Raw genomic sequence first — 20,280 nt, 5'->3', positions numbered from 1 at the left:
TAGTGTTATGTGAAGGGGTAAATGTAGAGGAATGGATCTGGGTGGGTTGCTCTTCAGAGGGTTGGTATGGACTTGTTGGGCCGAAGGGCCTGTTTCCACACTGTAAGTAATCTAATCTAATCATTCATTATAAAGATACCCCCCTGCTCATCCCCAGCTTGCCGCCAGCAACGACTTGGGACTGATTCCGAGAGAAACAGAAACAGACCTATTTCTGCTGAACAAAAGTATCTGACCACGCTTCCCATGAATAAATTCCAAATATCTGGAATTGACCTCAAAAGGAATTGCTGGCAATCTGAAATAAGAGAGGATGCTGGAAATGCTCAGCAGGTCAGGCAGCCTCTGTGGAGACAGCGAGAGAGGCACAGTTAATGTTTCAGCTCTGACGAAGAGTCGCCGGACCTGAAACGTTAATTGTTTTCTCTCCACTGATGCTACCAGACCGGCTGAGTTTCTCCGGCAATTTCTGTGTTTGTTTTAGCTCTCCAGCATCCGCACTCCTTTGTTTTTATCTCATTAATCTTCAGGCGAGTTTCACTTTAATAAAAAAAATCGAAAACTGGGTCTTGTTGATATGATGAAATTGCAGTTTTGGCCACTATCCCATTAGATTCCCAAGGTCAATTTGAAACAAGTTTTGAGCCTGAATTATAGATTCGGCGCACCCTGCGAATCTGGATTGCTTTCCTGAAGCCGCCTGGACTCCAACTTCTCATCTTTCTGTTTGACTAAGAGTCTGAACGGGCAGTGGGTTTATTTTTTTTAAAATCTAACCACCAGCTAAATTGCAGAATAAAGGAAATGAATGCAGAAATATAAAAATGATCGATAAATTATCAGAAAACATGATTTTTAAAAATAGCTAATTCTTTACTTTGTATTCCACCAATGACCAAAGACTTTTATTTTGGAAAAGAATTAATAGGCGCATACTTGCGTGAACGTTGAAAATAATATTGGAAAAATAGAAATGATGAGAAATGTGTGGGGTTTTTTGCCTAAATGGGGCAGGTAAAACATTAGCTCTGAGGAAGCAGTCTACAAAGTCTTGGTGATCTCTTGTTCGTTATGAATTGGTGACTGTGATCAGGTACAGTTGCTGACGGTGGGAACTGGCTCGAGAGTTGAGTCTGGGAGTTGCATTGTGTACCATCACACGAATTGAGCGTTAAGAAATGTCAGCGCTAATTCACTGGGGCTCTCCCGTTCTGTGGAATTGTTAACTACACAGTGTTCGAACTTACAGGGCTCTGCTCCTAGGTTTCCATTTGATCTTAGAGATGATGGGATAAAGTAGTCCTACCTTGAATTAGACATCTTTGATAAAGCGTGTGTGTACATTTGTTTGCCCTGCACACCACCCCAAGCCGATTTTTTTTTAAAACTCAAATGCCAACTGTGTACGACTACTGTTGTAACAAGGTTTGTTTACATTACTGTTCTGATTTCCTTGTGCTAGGATTGTGTAACACATTATCAAATGCGATTTGACAGAATTGGCCACGTGTTTTGGTCTTGAGTCTGTTTCTCCAGCTTCATGAATCATCGGAGAGATGTTCAACAAGTTTCTCCACATCATTGCAATGCCAAAGGAAACGCCGCGTTTCGACCAAGCCTCCACACATTCATCATCAATGACATTGCTCATAACTCCCTATCACGGGGAATGCACAATAAAATAAAAAGTCCAAGAGTGCACTTTATTATGTTCCGTCTTCCATAGCCACAGGGCGGCGCAAAGCCCTTTACAGCTAATGGGGTGCTATTTGAAATGCAGTTACTGCCGTAGTGTAGGGAGCTTGCACAACATCGGCAATGACCAACAACAGCAATATAGGAGCAGGCCATATGGCCCTTCCAGCCCGCTCTGCCGTTCAATGAGCTGACAGACTTTCCTGTCTAACCCCAAAATTATTGACCATCTTCGAGAATCTGTACATTTCAGACCGGAATAAATTCATTAACCCAACCGACGCTGTTTTCAATGAGGTGGTGGCATAATGGTAATGTCACTAAGTGAGTAATGCAGACTGCCCCCGGTGCCAACTCAGTCTCCTGCAAACTGTGGAAGCAAATGTTTGGCAACAAACACACATCAGGAAGTCAGCAAATCTAGTATATAGAGCTGTTCCCCTCAGCCCCGTACTGCTGTGAAATCTGGGCTGTGTATCTATGACACATATGGACTGGAGAAATTGCAGAAGCAATGGCTCTGTCACATTGTCCAGATTTAAGGACAACGTTGTCCCTTCACAAGCATTCAGGCAAAATCCCCACAAAAGAAACTTTGGTAGATGAAACACTGTGCCCAGCTACACCTCAAATAGCCAACATTCCGGGGGGAGTACAGAAAAGCACTTCAAAAACACTCTCTGAAGTTCTCCTTGAAGAACAGCACATTAATGATCACGGGGAATTTGCCATCAGTCCTTCAGAATGGTGGTCATTTCTCCATCCAGCCGTACCATGTGTGGAGTCACACCATCAAGTGATGAAGCAAAGTGGCAGTAGCAAAGAAAACAAAAGGTATAAATTCACAATCAGATCTCATGCCAATGTGAAACATCTTATCCATGTGCTCAAAGCTAAGAAGCAGACTGGTCATTCACATGAAGTCCCATGGCAGAAACTCATAAACCTGAGTATAGATGATCTCTGAGTCAAGGGACAGGTGATATTGGCTGAAGAGAACACTCAGAATAATCTCCGTAGTCTGGTCACCACATAATGAAAATCATGGAAAGGATCTGGTGAGGGTGCAAAGATTTTTTTAATGGGGACAGCATCAGAACAATGAGGCTGAGCCATCAAGAAACATTAAGCAGTTTATTTCTGATTGGTTGTCAAAAGAGAAGCTGAAAGATGACCAAATGGAGGGCTTGAAGATTAAAGATGGTTTTGGTGCCATGGACACAAAGAGTGGAGAAGAGTAAGGCTATTGACATAGAACAGTTATCTCAAGAAATCAAAAAAGAAATCTAGAAGAGGCTTCTTTATACAGAGAGTGGTGAGAATGTGGAATTTTAGTACCTCATTAAGTAGTTAAAGAAAATACAGTTTGTCCTCAATTAAAGTTAGGTTTGCATTTTGAGAAATTGTGACTTTAAGTGAAAAGATTTAACTGAAGCATTGATTCCCATAAGGATTAATGTCGATGCTGGAGATAGATTCTGTCAGGGCTGCCTTAGCAGTGAAAAAAATGAAACATTATGCTGACAAGCTCTATGTTGAAACAACAATTATATATCTACAATCTTAATCAAAATAATTATTTAAATAATGTAAATTTAAAAGTGCCTATACTCATAAAAAAGTAACATTCATCCTACAGTACCTCCTGTAGCAGACCTTGAACTGTGCAGCCTGAGGATAACCCTCAGGGTGCAGGGGAGGGAGCTTTGCTCATCAGGTTATATAGACTGTGGCTGGCTGCATCACAGAGTAGCCTAGTGGAGTTTTCTATGGCGGGGGTGGGGGGGTGGGGTGGGGGGGGAAGCATGGCACTCCTTCCCACTGGCTATTTCCACTTTCAGAGAGTATTCAGGCTTCTAATGCTCCTCTCTGGCTGGAGTCCAGATGAACATTGTCCTGTCAACTGTAGGTCTGTAGTCTTCCAGAGGAGTTTTGCTCTGCTAGTTTGGCTATCTGCACATCCTTTGCTCCAATTTATGTTCCTCTGTTCTGAAAATTTTGCAAGTCTTTCTGCCTAACTCCTCAGTTCCTGTCTTTGTGTCATTCAACAAGTTTCCTTCTAATTAGTTTCTTGGTTCTGTCTGAATATTATTTGTTCCCTTTTACGCATTAATTTCCTTTAGCTTCTATTGCAATTTTCCTGTTCCAGAATTGCTTTTGGCAGATCAATCTCCTGGTATCGTTAAATGTTTCCTGTCTGGGAGTGCAGTCATTGTTCCCTTATGGCAATGATTCCTGGCCTAGTGCAACTGATAAGAATATGCCTGTTAAGCTAATCTACGCTTTTGCTTTTCCATTTCTGCCGAATCTCAAAGATCTATTCACAGCCATCAGGTTTTCCATTAGTTGAAAACACAATGACAGCTTCCTGTGTAATGATGATGGCTTCCTTATTTTCAAATTTTTTCCTAGCCTCGCCTCTTCCTATCTTTGTCGTGTCCTACAGTCCCAGACCCTACAGCTTATCTGTACCTTTAATTCTGGCCTATTTAACATTCCTGATTTTAATTTTTCTACAACTGGCGACCGTAATTTTGATTGACAAAGGAGTCAAGGGATAGAGTCAGAAGTATGAAGTTGAGGCCACAATCAGATCAACCATAATCTTATTGAATGCTCAAAGGGCCAAATGACTGACTCTTCTCCTACTTGCTGGTGTTCTTTTGATTTCAGCTATCTGGGCCCTAAACTCTAACATTCTCTACCTAACATCCCTCTCTGTCTCTTTACCACATTGTTCTCCTTTAATACAGTCTGTAAAAATGAAATCTTGGCCAAATGTTTGATCATCTGCTCTAATAGCACATTAAGCACTTCCATTTTTTTTTGTTTTATAAAGATTTTTGAAGTGTTTTGGGACATTTTATGACATGAAAGGCATCATATAAATAAAAGGTGTTACTGCTGTTGAATTCGTACCCTGTCTATATGTATTTCACGTTTTCCCAGCAGTGTTCTTCCTGCCTGAAAACTCTGCATGTTCTTGCCTAGTATGTTTTACCTGTCTGGGAAAAACTTCCTTACTCCTACTCAGATTCATTTCCCCTGTCTCTTCCTTTGCGTTCATCCACTTTTCATTTCTGAACACTCCACTGTTTTGCTTCGATCCACATAATCCTCTTTTTGTATAGGTGTTGCTCTTGTTATTTTTAGTATTTGTTTCTGGCTGAGTGCTCTATTCCAACTTGAATTTGGTTCTTCTTACAATTTCACTGATCTTTCTTCCATGATATATATTTTTATATTTAACCATTCCCTTCTTATCTCACTGCTGCCTGTTTACTGAAGACTAATACGCAAATTGAATAATAACAGACTGAGTGGCTATTCTGCGGACATTATTCGTGAAGATTTTTGATGGAATAGAAGAATATCATTCTTGAGAATTTCCATTGACCTTAAATCTACAATGTTTTGGGGCAGATAATTCAATATTTCTCTTATCTTCAATATTAAAAAGTGGTTTGGAAGGGGCTTGATTCTAATTTTGTGATGTGCCTCCTTGTTCTTGAATCCTTACACAATGTTTCCTTTCTATCTAGCCAACCCAGTCCTTTTTAACACTTTAAAGGCTTCATTCTGATTTTAATGCTGCTTCAGTTTCAGTTGTTTTTCATTCGAATGATACATATAAAAAGAAACCTTTGAATCCATCCACAGGCAATAGGCCAACATCACAGAATGGAATATGATATAAAAAAATAAGAAAAACAAAACTTCATATGCTGAAAACATATCAAAACAGCAAATGACTATAGTATTTCGCTCAGAGAGTCACAATGCATCTGAGACAGTTTGAACAATAGGCTCGCACCTACAACATTAACTTGGCAAATCTCACCACAGATGTTCCCTGACCCGGCCCAGTGTTTCCTGCGTTTTCTAATTGTTATCACTGAATATGGAGAGAGGTCAGTCAACGAAGTGCAACGCCATTCGTTGAGCGAGAGAAATCCTTAGAACCGTGATGACATTCACTTGTTATTTATGAGCCTAATGGTAGTGCATTGGGAGTTGACGGTAATCATGCTATTTCAGAAGATGTGGAATTCAAGAAGGTCATACTAACAATAATAAACAAAGAGAGCCAAAAACTATGATATAATATTATAATGCAGAGATAAAGGGTGGCTGAAAAGTGTGCCACCATTGTGCTCTGACGGTTTGGCGCACTATCAAGCAGACCTACCCGTGTTGTAAGTAACAATTCGGATAATGTTCAGCCACTGGTGAATATTGGTCAATGTAAAGTTGAAGAAAGCTTGGACTGTTATCTTCACGTGTTTTGAGCGCCAGCCACTGGTTCAAACGTGCTATGGTTTCTTGTGCAAGGAAAACAATCACATATTTCCTGTTCCAAAATCACATTTTGTTTTTTTTTCTGGTATGCAGTGAAACTGATAATAATAAAATAAATGAAGCTTAGTACGGTTTGCATAACGTAGCAAAAGTATCAATTCCAATGCAATTGAAGGAACGAAAACATCAAATTCTTTATTGATTCGTCAAAGGTAAATTCTTCTCGCGAATGAATTCCTGCTTATCATCTGCGTGGCACTTCTAACATAAAAACAGGGTCTGTTTTATTTGCGGCCAACACTTTTACGATGTTTGTTCTGCTGTACGATGTAAATAATAATGGAAATAACTTCATGAAGACCCGTAGCAATAGGTAGGTCAAATGATAGGAAAAGATAGCAACGCCTAAGTCAGGTTACGGGTTTCGGTAACTTGCAAAATAGGCAGTATTTAAATGGTGAGTGAGAATGTACAATATGGGAAACTGGGGAGGAAGGTCCAGTATTGTACCCGGTGAGCGGGTCTGCAGCCATAACAGAATGGGGCAATCTGATTTTGAATAAACTAAAGTTTAAATAACATTGAGGGCAGGCTGTCCAGTCGAGGAGTAATTTAACCAGGAGGTGACATACCTCATGAGGATTTTAGTGGCGTTCAAGGTAATGACGAACGATGCTGCAGAGTTGGATGTTTAAGAGAAGAGGACTTGGGGTCAGAAATACAGCTCACACTTGAAGGGTTGATATTCTTCGAACTGAAGACAGCGGTTAGGGAGGGGCGAAAAATCAGTGTTAAAGGTGTGAAGTTAGTACCTTTCCTATGTTTAACCAGGAAATTTTGCAAATTGTCCAGGACTGAATGTCGGGCAAACCGCCTAACAGCTGTGAGGAAGTGGAGATGTTGAAGGGGCAGCGAATAGATGGAATTGGGGGTTGTCTGCAGGTGATCTGTGGATGATCTAGTCAAAGAAACATACAGATAATCGTGTGGGTAAGGGATGTGTCATGCTGAACTGTGATCATTTTAAAACAGATAATAATAAATGTGTTTATCCACTGCCCAGACACACCTTGGCGTGCCCATTTGCCACTCGGCGGTGGGGATCCTCAGTGGAGGGCTCTCTACGTGGGAGTCCTCCCCCTTTCTCTCGGGGATCTGGGGTGGAGGGTGCTGCACGCAGCGGTCCCCTGCAACCGCAGATTGCGGTGGTTCACGGACTCCCAGCCCAACTGTTTGTTCTGTGGCGCTGTGGAGTCCATGGGCCATGTATACATTGGGTGTGGGCGTTTGCACTCCCTTTTTGATTTTCTAAAAAACCTTTGGTTTTTCGTTGCACTTCAGTCCCACACTCCTGATCTTTGGGCACCCGATACAGAGGGGGAATGGCAGGTCCGAGGACCTCCTTGTGGGTGTGCTCCTGGGCCTGGCCAAACTGGCCATAAACAGGCCCAGGCAGCGGGCCGTGTAAAAAGTCGTTGGGGACAACTGCCTGCCTCTCTTCCATGGTCATATTAGAGCCTGGGTGTCTCTGGAGAAGGAGCCCACGGTGTCCACCAACACCCTGGAGTTGTTCAGGGAGAGGTGGGCGCCGACAGGGAGTGGAGCGTACTATTTCCCTGCCCTCCCCTTCACTGTTTGATCACACAGCATTGCCCTTTGATGTGAAGGGCACTGCTTGTTACTGGCCACTTGGGTGTTTCTTTTTTTCCTGGTGGTGGAAATTGAATAAAGATTTGCACACCTTGCAACTTTCATTGTGTCTGACACCTACACACACACAACATGGGTGTGCAGTTAGGCGGTAGTGTCGGGAAGAAAAAAAACAAAAAATAATAATAAATGTGTTTACATGGAATCATTATCAGAAGAAAAGATCTTGAGGTACACTTCACAGACCTGTAATTAAACAGAGCCGCATAAGAGGCGAATTTGAGCAGAAACGTTAAATGAAGGACTATAACTATCTGAATATAGTTTGGGATAAGAGTAGTGTAAAGTGTAGAGAGGAGCAAGAGTTCCTCGATAGCACTCAGAAGAATATTTTACAGTAGTGTGCTACAAGCCCAATGAGATAGGAGAGATCACTAACTTGGTTCTTGGGGAGTAAGGAGGGATCAAGTGTCAGTGGTAGGACATTTATGGATCTGTGGTCATTGTATCATTTAGTTTAGCTTGGCTATGGAAAAGATAAAGAACAAACTAGAGTAAGATGAATTAAATTCAATGGGATAAGACTAGATCTAAGCGGAAAACAGATGTTAGTAGGTGCAATTATAACTTTACAGTTAGCTGCCTTAAAAGAAATGTTTTTGGGCACATTCAAGGTATATTCCCACGAGGGAAAAGGCAGGACAAACTAATCCAAAACTCCTTGGAAGACAAAAGAGGTCAAAATTAAAAATGAAGAAAAATGGTATTTAGACCAGATGTCAAGTTGATTCTACAACCAAGAAGCAGATCAAAAAAAAGGATCAGAGGTGGATTGAGAAAATAAATAAGAGAAACAGAGTATGAGAATAGACTGACAACCAGCATAAAAGGTAACCATAAATCAGTATAAATAATAAATTAAAGGAATAGGGATAACAAGAGACCAAAAAGAGCATTTATGCATGTGGATCTGGCTAAATTATTCAATGAATACTGTGCCAAGAAGTGCTATGGAGGTGAAAGACGAGATAGATCAGACTATGGAAGGCTGCAGAACTCAAACAGAACAGATAATAGATAGAGCTGACTGCAGATAAAGTTAATAAGACACAAGATCCAGATAAAATGCAGCCAAAGATACTGAGCAAAGTGAGAGTGGAAAATGCAGAAGAATTGTCTATAATTTTCCAATCTTTCTTGCATTCAGGCTTCATGCCAGAGGGCTGGAAAATTGCAAAAAGGGTACAAATACAAGCTGAGCAAGTACAGGCCAATTGGTTTAACACTGGTGAATGGAAAGCTTCTGGAAATGTTAACTCAGGACAATATTAATATTTGCATGGGCATATGTGGATTATGTAAGGGAAACCTTGTTTCTAATGAACTTACGTGAGTTACTTGATAATATAACAGACAAGCATGATACAAGTTTTGTTGAGCTAGTATTCTTGGATTTCCAAAAGACATTTAATAAAGTGCCAAACCACAGACTTGCAAGGAACTTTCAAGTTCACGGAATAAAATAGATAGTAGCAACATCAAGTAGAATGCAGATTTCAAGCAGACTGATTTTGGTGATATGTGAATGGGATAAAGTGGGGCAGAGGAGCATTTATTTCTCCATTACTTTATTTACCTCCTTCAGGACCTGGCTCCACCCTTGATGAAGTGGAATCATCTCTTGGTCAGTAACTGGTAAGTTATTCTGTTTGTAATAAATAGTATGTATTGAGTATATGTAAAACAGATAGATAGGTTCTTGATTGTCAAGGGAATCAAAGGCCACAGGGTGAAAGTGGGGTAATGGGTTTGAAAAATTTATCAGCCATGATTGAACAGTGGAACAAACTCAATGGACCAAATAGCATAACTTCTGCTTCTATGTCTTATGTAAACCATAAGACATATGATAAATATCTTTGCAGAATTATATGTCTTTCTCTTTGAATTTGACATGATCATTGACTTTTTAGTTAACCACGGATGGTGGATCTGTCCCTTGGAATATTTCTTATTTATTGGGATGTATCTATTCTGTCTTTTCTGGTATGGCCCCTTAAATGCTTGCTTTTGCATTTCCATTGATCTGTCCCTTAACTTAAATTGCCTGTTCACATTCAATTGCTCTGTGTTCATAATTGCCTTTTAAATTCAAAATAGTAAGCTTGCACCCACACTTCTCTCCATTAAACTGAATGTAAAATTTAATCATATTATGGTCACTCTTACACAAGAGTATTTTCACCATGGATCAGTAATTAATCCTATCCTGTTGGTCAAAACCAGGTCTACTGTGGCCTACTCTCTGGTTGGGGTCATTGCATACTGGCCTAAGAAATTGTCCCAAAAATATTCAATGAATTTCTCATCTAGTCTATTTTTCCAAATATGATTTTTCCAGTCTATATATAGGCTAAATCACCAATGATAACCTCTGGACCCATTTAGCACACTCCCATTATTTCGTCCTTGTGTCATGATACTGCTCTTTTAACAAGATTATTTTGCCCTTGGTAGATTTTTATTTTTAAGAGAGGCCATGAATGCTGAGTTGCCAAGTGGTCTAGATTTGAAGGGTTTTAGGACCAATTTGATTCTAACGAACAGACATTGCCTCAGGCAAAAGGCTTTGGAGTTTAAGAAAGAACACTTGCACAATGAAAGGGGAGCGGCCAGTTCTCCCAGCTCAGTTTTTCCCTGGGCTCAGTTTTATTTTAGCACGCTGGCAGTTCACTGAAAGCAGTCAATCAGTTGTGAAGCTGCTGGACCCAAAGAAGCAGGTCCATGCTGATCCTTCTTCTCTCTGACCTTTCTCCTAGAAGACCCTGTGTTTGAGTTTACCTTTTTTGACAAGGGGTATTTATGGGGATTATTACAGGAATTTTGAACAGCATCTGTTGGGTTTTCAGATAAATTAATTCTATGTTCTGTTCTCTTTTATTTGTGTTTCATTTGGTAATCTTGCAAATAAATGTTGTTTTGCTTAAAATAAATGGTTAGGTCAGCTGCATCACTCCTGGAATATCCACCTTCACCTGCTTAAAACAACTAGCAAAGATAGTGTCGAGACTACTTTCTTGAAATGTTTTGAGGGGGTCCGGCCTGATCCAATGCATTTGATACCCTGTCCTTTCATTTGGTTATCATTAGAGTGCCTGTAAATAACTCCCATCAGTGACCTCTTGCCTTCTTCATTCTTCCTTAGCTAAATTATTTCTATATCCTGGTCTCATGAATTAAGGTTATACCTCTGCATTGTGCTAATATCATCTTTAATTAACAGAGCCAAGCCTCCTACCTTTCTTAGCTGCCTGTACTTTCTAAGTGTCACATACGCTTCAATATTCATGTTCCATTCTCGGTCATCTTAGAATCATCTCAGTAAGTCACTCGATCATACTTATCTCGATTTGTACTACTAATTCAATGCTTTGGTTTGAATGCTAAATATAGTAAAATTTGCCTTAAGTTTTGTTTTTTATTCATTACTTTTGAAAACTCTACTGCACTTTGGTGGAGGAGCGAGTTAATGCTTGTGGAGTACCAAGAAAGCAGGCTTCTGTGTCCTGAATGGGGTCAAGTCTTTTTGAATTTTGGAGCTGCATTCATCCACTTAAGTGTGGAGCATTCCATCTCATTCCTGACTTGTCCTGGGTAGATGGTGGAAAGGCCTAGGGACTCAAGAAGGGAGTTGCCTATTGCAGATTCCTCACCTCTAACTTATAGCAGCAGTACTTATATGCCTGGTCCAGTTCAATTTCTAATCAATGGTAACACTTAAGATGGTATGGTCTGAGTATTATATGCCATTTTAATAACTGACAGGCTATCAAGTTTGTCCAAAAGAAACTGTATCTGCTTTTTCAGTTTTTTTGTGAACTATAGTCAGTTTGGAATACCACCTATAAACTTTTTGTACCTTAATAATACGCACATACTTTGTATATGAGTAGAAATTTGTTTAAACAAATGCAGTCATTTTGGGATTGTAAGTTCTGAATTTTCAGTAGTTCCTGTCAAACTACTTTTAAAGTAAAACCTTAGTTTTCAACAATTCAGTCACTCAACTGGAGAGGCTGCAACCAGCTAAGTCATATGGATGTAAACGATCCCATTGCAAGTTTTGAAGAAGAGCAGCAAACTTATCTCTGGCATTTTAGTCATCAATCAACATCAATTAAAACAGAACAGAATATCTGTTCATTGTCACAACGCTATTTCTAGAAATGTGTACCAATTGGCAACAGCATCACCTATGATACAGCAATGACCACATATCATTGACTTTAAAGCTGTAAGGTTGAGGAAGATGTCATATGAATGCAAGGCTTTTTGATCTTGTCAACTTTTAAAGATCCAGAAACAGAAATTTTAAGGTGGTACTGATTCCTATTATTGTGATAGGATAGGAGTCTTCAGATCAGCTTGGAACAATCTTGATGCTTCTTACATTTACATCTACTGCTTATGTGCAAACCAAAACACTGCAAGATTTTGTGCCAAAGAGTTTTGCATGACCCCTCTTAATTCTATTGCATTGATTATTAAAAAATAATTTAATCTTAAAATAGTTGCTGCCTTTTGCAGTTTCTTGATCCTAAGTTTTTGTTTAATCAATATGATAGAGACAAATCATTAATTGTACCAACAAAGGGGATTCACCTTTGCTTTCTGATCATAAATACAGCACTGAGATGGCTGGGATCAGGCAAGGATGCTGCCTGACCTGTTGTGAGTTTTCCAGCGCCACACTTTATCAACTCTGATTCTTCAGCATCTGCAGTCCTCCCTGCCTCCTAGGATCAGATGTCCCTCACTAAACAATCATTGATATCTGATAGTGAAGAAGGCAAATGTCATTTACAATAGATGTTGGTCCCTATTACACAGCCAGCAGAACCTTCCTTACATTAATAAATTTATTGAGGTGTGCCCTGTCGTGTTACTTTTAAGGAAAAGTGAACATTAAAATTGTATGCTATTTATATCCTCCTCCAAAACTTAAAAATGATCATGTGTTCAGTTTTTAGTTTCATTTATGGGAATGATTTTATTTTGTTACTTTGCTCAATTTATTAAATATCAGAGTACTTTGAACCTGTTAGCAAATTTAAACTTTTATAAGCTAAATGTGACATTTGCAGGTTTCACTTCCTATTGTTTTGACACATATCATTACACCTGCTAACAGGCCAGTGGTAGCAATGCACTCAAGGATGTAACCGTCAACTTTGCATCTTTTCTAAGATGGCAAAATGGACTGTGTTTCAGAAGATTTTCAGGCATGTAGTGGATTATTTCCAAATTCTTATATATCAAACAATTAAATTTCCTTGTATGTACAATGATAGTGGGTTATGACAATTCAACAACACCAAAGTTTCTTAAAACTAAAATAATCCATTTGAATGATGTACATGATTATTGAATAATCTTTCTCATTAAACAGTGACTATCAGGTTGAGTTTAACCATTATGTATAAACTGTGACCTCACTCACTCAATAATTATGTGGCGAGTTGAGAAATGTTGAGAGTGTCCAATGCTAACAAATGGCTGACACTGTAGCCTCTCAAGTCCAGATTGTGTAAGATCACACCTTTCTGGACTGCAGAATTATGAACTAGAGAATAATCAGTAGAACAGCTAACCACAAATATGCAAGCCAGATATATCGGAGATTGAAACTGCACCAAAATTTTATAAGATACCAGATCCACAGCAACATAGCTGATTCTTAACCATGCTCTGGGCAATTAGGGATGGGCAATAAATGCTGGTCGAGCCAGTGACGCCCACATCACATGAATGAATTTTAGGAATTGTTGTAATCATGTACCTTTCTTCTGATCTCCAACATAGATCGGCATTAAACCAATGTGAATATTCTATTTTCCATCTCCTCTAGCATATTAAATTGGCACTCTTTTGCAAGCAGATTTGCTCTGCAAAACCTCATCAATTAGAAATTGGTTTATACTCCCAGATTCATTTCAATTCAGACTCTTTCAATTAGTATTGAATTTCTATTTCATCCAAGCCTTGCCAATAAAGTAGTGTAAGGGACTCTTGTGGTGTAGTGGTAGTGACCCTATCTGTAGGCTAGAAGGCTTAATTTCAAGTCCCACCTACTCCAGAGGTGTGACATAACATATCTGAACAGTTTGATTAAAAATATCTCAGACAGAAGTATGCTAATACCTATGAATAACTCGCTTTGGAAATCAAAATACAACTAAAATGTAATGCTAACAAACAAAATAATATAATGTTTACAACAAAATTAATCTATAATATATGGTAATCAGGATGACATATTTCATCTCATTGCAAAAATATTATTCCTATGACAGAAGCTGTATTTAGCGTGGACATAGTCTTCTGTGTCAATGCTAGTGGTGGTGAAAAAAAAATCAATGAAGAGTACACATTTTACTGCAGTTGATTTTGCTGTTTAAAATGTGTATTGATAAGAACCTAATAACATTTTAAAATAAGCATTATTTCAGATGCCATAGGATGTAATGATATTTGAATTTATGCCACAGTAATGTAGTTTACTAATTGATCAATAAGAAGTTAATCAAGCATTGTGAATTTCATCCTTTACAGGCAGTTTTATAAAATTTGTTTGAAAAAGGTCTTTTCACAAGGAAATGGAATAACAAAACCAAGATGTGGCATTTGAGAAGCAATATCAGATTGCGCTGCAAGTATAAATAGGTTTCATGAAGAGAAGTTTGACTTTTTTAAACTACTGAATCAAAGTCTTCTGCTAAATTTAGGAAAGCTGATTGATTTTATGTTGCTCTGAGGAAACTAAGACTTGATTTTCCTCTGGCACTGTGACAGTAGCTGAGAGCAATTAACCATGAAAGATTACTGATTGATTCTGGGTTCTTCTTGATCTTAATGGCCAAACACCACACTGCACAGTAACTGACCACTGAACCAACAGGTTGTATATATACCTGGGGAGGAGAAAATACCGCAGAGCAATTGATTAAGAAATGTAAATTATTCAATGAACCATAATTAAAACTACCAATATCATAATTTCAAATTTTTTTTGTCCTCTACAGATGTATCCTTGACTTGCCCATTCCTAGTCTAATAGCTTCAATGATACAGTAATTATTGTGCCCTTTGGGATGTTGGTTTATCTATACATTAAATCATATTTGTTATATTTAGCAACAGTTCTTCTTTTGATATCCATTTTCTGTGGGGGAATAAATATTTAATCATAAAAGTTACTGCTTATGATCTCAACTAGTGATAGTATTGGATACGCAAGATTCTAGAATGAAACTTCCCTTGATAAATATTTTTCCTTGTTTGGTTAGTTAACATGGTGGTTGACCTCTGAGATGTATTCAGACAAGACTACAGATTTTTTTTTAAACAACTGAACAAACATGTATTACACAAAAGAACATTTTATTCTTCAGCAAAGCTATCCAAATTTAGAATATGGTTTGAATATAGAATAAGTTTTCAACATATTTCCCAACACCATCAATTTGCAGAGATCCAGATTCCGGTAAATTACACCTTCACATCAAATATTTAAATCCTACTTAATAGTTTCTCTGCAGTTTCTTTCTTGTGAACTGTGGAGTCTTGTTACATGAGAGCTCACTAAACTGAGAGCTTAAATTTTCTTTGCTTATAATAATCTGCATATTTCTGCCAAACTGGCATGATTTCAAAGATGCACAACTAAACTTCACTGAACTGTTCTGAAAAAACTAATTTCTAGGAGAGAGCTTGATTTTATTTCAAATCTGCTTTTGACCCCACTTAGGTCTCCTCTGAGCTGCTGCCCTGAAACTTTCCAATCTCTGGGTTTCTGAACTAAAATCAATCCTTTATTGTTATCAACTGAAAACAAGCAAATGGCCTTCAATGTTTTTCTGTCACAAACCCCATGGTGTAAATATCTTATTCCCATTTACACTCGAGGTTTGTAGTCTCCATCTCTCTAACTCATACTAGATCAGGACACTGTTCCTAAAGAACTCTCAGCCTTGCTTCAATTTATGTTCACAAAAATAACCAACAACCATCAGCTACTATTTTGAAAACCAAACTCAAAATTATATAATATGTATGCATATAAATCAGATATCTTTCATCAAATACTCACCAAACATTAATGATAAACTTTTAATTTTGTATTTTATGGAATTACAGTTGTAAACAGTTGCTCAGCAAACTTTATTGTAAAACATATTGTAAGGAATAATGCATTCTATGCCTGAACAGATGTTATAATTAATTCTTGCAAAGCTGTGGAAAAGTCCATCAGTGCCATTTTGATTGGGTTAACAGGTCATTTCAAACAAAACTTATACTGTGCATGAAGAACACAAATGACAAAGGAAACAATTTAACTTACAATTTTTACCAGTAGTTGTTTTTATTTAACTTTTAGAAATAGATAGCATAGGACTAAATAACAGTTTGAAGTTTCCCTCTACTGGCCATGAAAATGTAGTAATAAGAAATCAGTCATTTAAAACCAATAAATAGACAGTTTTCAAAAATCTATTATTTAAATTCACCCTGCCTATACCAAGACCAATTTATTTGGGATAGTATTTAACAGTTGATTATGTTTGGAAATTTGCATTATGAAAATGAACACTAACAATAATAACAATAAGCATTCTCTGGTCTTTTAAAAACGACAACATTTCATTGCAGTCATCATGACATATTGCACATTTTAGAACTATAGGAATCGCTTCAATTATAATGTCTGTGAAAACAGTCAGGAATCCTACATCAGGTACAGTAGGTAATAGCAAAACTAATAAGAGTGTATTAATTAAACCAGAAAAGAGAAATAATAAACAGGTGAATAAAGCATCAGTGTTGAGGGACATGTTAAAGAGTATGGTCAAAAAAAAATTCTATATACGAATGCACAGAGTGCAGGGAATAAATTAAATGGGCTGCAGGCTAAATCCAAATTGGGAGATTATGATATAGTAGCCATTATTGAGCAAAGCAGCAGGGTGGTCAGGACTGAGAACTAAATGTACAGGTTATAACGTTTACGGGTCAGACAGGGGAAATAGCAGAGGTAGTGAGGTAGGCTTACTGGTTAGAAGCAAAATTAATTCAATATTGAGGGAGGATACCATGAGGGGAAAGCATTCAGTCGAAACCATATGGGTGGAACTGAGGAACAGTGAAAAGATCAGAAACAATAATAGGTGTTGTGTATACACTTGAGATTGTAGATTGCTAGTTTGTATAATTAAGGAAATTAGGCAAGTGTGGAGCAAAGCCAGTGTAGTATTAATGGGGAATTTTAACTTGAACTTAGATTGGGAGAGGCAGACAAGCACCCTGTCAGAAAGATAGTGAATTTCTGGACTGTGTCAGGAATACTTTCCTATAACAATATGTTCTCGATACAACAAGAGGATAAACAATATTGGAGTTAGTAAGGAACAATGAGCCAGATTTAATTAATAAAATTGTGGGCGAACATTTATCAAATAGTGATCATGACGTGATTGAGTTCAAGGTAGCGTTTGAAAGCAAAAAGGTGTGAATCAGCTACTAGAGTTTTAGAATTTGATAAGGCTGGGTTTAATGAGATGAGACAGAGACTGTTCACAATAAACTGGGAAAATCCACTAATGGGTAAAGCAACTGAAGAACAGTGGAAGATGTTGAAAGAACATTTAAAACAGTATAAAACCAGTTATACCAGAGAGGGAAAAGCATAATAAAACAACGACAATTAAAGAGTTAAGAGACAGTATAAGACTAAAAGAAAGGGCTTACACAAATGCAAAAAACAGCAGAGATCCTATGGAGTGGGAAAGATACAAAAACCAGCAAAGGGTCATAAATCAGCTTATAAAAGCTAATAAAAGGGGTTATGAAAGGAAATTTGCCAGGAACATAAAATCATTATGCAAAAAAATTATAGTTATATAAAAGGAAAAACAGATGGTCAAGAACAATGTTGGCCCACTAAAGATTGAAATTTGGGATATTGTCAATGTCTATGGGGAAAGGTGAGGAAATGGAAGAAATGTTTAATAATTATTTTACCTCATTATTAAAGAGGAGGAGGAGGATACTTAACAAAAAACTTGAAGAAATTGATAGTGGATCAGGAACATGGACTGAATAAAATTAACACAAGTAAAACGTTGGCAATGAGGAAAGTAATGGAATTAAAGAATGACAAGTCCCTGGGATCTAATGTTTGCATCTGACAGTTTAAAGGAAGTAAGGGAACACATTGTAGGCATCCTAACTATAATCTTTCAGAATTCCCTAGATATGGGGGTTATCCCCCTATTTGGAAAATTGCATGTCACTATTTTTAAGATGGGCAAAAGCGCAAAGCTATGAAACTGCAGAGCAGGTAGCATAACATCTATGGTGTGAAATTATTGGAGTTTGTAATTAAGGATGGGGTAACTGAACACCTCAGAAATTCTCAGTTAATTGGAGAGATCTATGCCTAACAAATCTCACTGAAATATTTGAAGAAATGCTTATGTGGATAGGAGAATGTTTATGGATATTGTTAATATGGACTTCCAGAAGGCAATTGATAAAGTCCACATAAGAGACTATTAAATAAGCTAGAAATTCACAAAATTGAGAGACGATTACTAAAATGGCTGGGAAATGGGTTGAATGTCAAGCAACATAAAGTAGGGACAATGGGTAGATACTCATTGGCAGAACGTGACTAGTTGTATCCCATAAGGATGTGTTAGGGCCTCAATTATAAATTATTTATTAATGACTTGGGTAATATGCTGGAGAAAGCATCAGTCAGACAAAACTCTGGTTAGAGCCCCTTTGAAATACTGTGAGCACCGCACCTTAGGAAGGATATATTGGCTTTGAAGGGTGTAGGTTTACAAGAATGCTACCTGAATGTCACTAGTTAAGTTATGATGAGAGATTATGCAAGTTAGACCTGTTTTCTCTAGAATTTAGAAGGTTAAAGGGTGATCTGATCAAAACTTTCAAAACATTAACAGGAAAAGACAGGGTAGATAAAGATAAACTATTTCCATTGGTTGGGAATGCTCAAACGCAGCAGTGTGCAGGAGTCCCAGCAGTAAAGAATGCAGAGGGAAGGGATTAACTCTTCTTGGGTATTGTGGCAGGTGTCCAGCCATAATTGTCTTCCTTGGTGGTATTGACCTGAAAGATGAATTCTAGGTGTAGAGATTAAAGTAAATAGGATGACTAATTTTAAATGGAATGCTAGAGAAAATGTATTGATCCTTTTGGTTGCTTACCAAGAATCCTCGCACCATCTTTCATTAAATCTTGTGGTTTGAGAAGAATCCAAGGGACAAAATATTTGCTGTGCTTCATTGTAATGGAAAAGAGATCATAAAGATTTTGTGTGATTCCTAATCATTATGATCATTTATAAAGTGGGGCTGTTACGTAACATTAAACATTTTAAGTCAGCAGACACTAAAGATACTCCAGCCCCAGTATTGCAAGAGATGCCAAAACAATGGGAAAAACAGACACCAAAGGAGGCAATGACCAGAGGGCATTCTAGACAGTGATTTGTTCTTCAAACATGTTTATAGAGAAAGAAACTATTCTATGTTCCTCAGTCATCCATTTACAGAGCTCTCTAACAATGTATATTCCTGTATCTTTTGATTAAAATGGCACTGTACCTTAAAAAAAACCGGCCTGGAGGAGAATCAGTCCTTTCATGAAGGAGATACAGATAAACCTGTTTACATATTATAGAAATTGCTAAGGAGTTGCAGCAACAGCAATTGCAGTCACAGGTACATGAACATATACCTCTCAGAAGAGAAGGCTGGATCATTGCAGTGTAACTACAACAAAACTTTGGATGAGCTCAATCATTCAGTAAGCGATGGAATCACCAGACAGTATTTTCAGTCAAGTGCTATAAGACCAGGCTATCAACATATCGGCATTCACAATGCCTCAACAAAATTCAAAGTTGAATATCAAAATGAGCATGAACAGATCAAAGCTCAATAAAATATGGCAAGTCTAACTACCTAAGTCAGACTACTCACTATAGGTCCAACTGTTAACAGTACAACAGTGTAATCAAGTCTTGTAGGGTGATGACAAGAAACTTTTGGAAGACTTGCGAAATTTTTGCACTCAGACAACCCAAACAACACAACAATGAAAAATGTTCTTGGAAGAAAATTCCTCTTTAGTGCAGAAAAGGGTGGAACTCCAAGATCATGGTGAATGATTAGCTGAAATTACTATACTACTACAATTGATGAACAATGAACAATCTTTCAAAAAGCAAACCTAGAGGAAGAAAACTTTGTTCCCTTGTCAATGAGTTCATCATTATCTGAAGAAACACAAAGCTACAGCGATAAAACTGGTGTTTTAAATTTATTTTCTGTTTGCCTTCCAAGTACAAGATAAATTACATTGCTGAAATGTAATAACAAATGGAATCAAATTCTGTATAGGTTATGAACGGTCAAGGAGGCACGATCAGGGACAGAGAGTGAGTTGTGTGGTGTAACGTAACTGGCCTAGGAATCCAGAACCCTAAGCTAATGTTCTGGTGACCTGGAATCTAATCTCATCATGGCAATTGGTGAAATTTGAATTCAA

The 20,280-nt window shown here is 37.9% G+C and overlaps 1 long non-coding RNA gene across 1 annotated transcript; it reads left to right on the top strand.

The window, feature by feature from the left end:
* Positions 1-6,115: 6,115 nt before the first annotated feature.
* On the top strand, positions 6,116-19,507 carry LOC148145884 (uncharacterized). The gene is made up of 3 exons (XR_015761220.1): positions 6,116-6,206; positions 9,290-9,339; positions 19,411-19,507. It is a non-coding gene; the product is annotated as an uncharacterized LOC148145884 (long non-coding RNA).
* The last annotated feature ends 773 nt before the right edge of the window (positions 19,508-20,280 follow it).

This window comes from Chiloscyllium plagiosum, unplaced genomic scaffold (assembly GCF_037043375.1).
Source record: "Chiloscyllium plagiosum isolate Xiang-an unplaced genomic scaffold, Cpla_swu_hap1 HiC_scaffold_23, whole genome shotgun sequence".
Taxonomy (NCBI): Eukaryota; Metazoa; Chordata; class Chondrichthyes; order Orectolobiformes; family Hemiscylliidae; genus Chiloscyllium; species Chiloscyllium plagiosum.
This window is presented reverse-complemented; position numbering and strand designations above follow the sequence as displayed.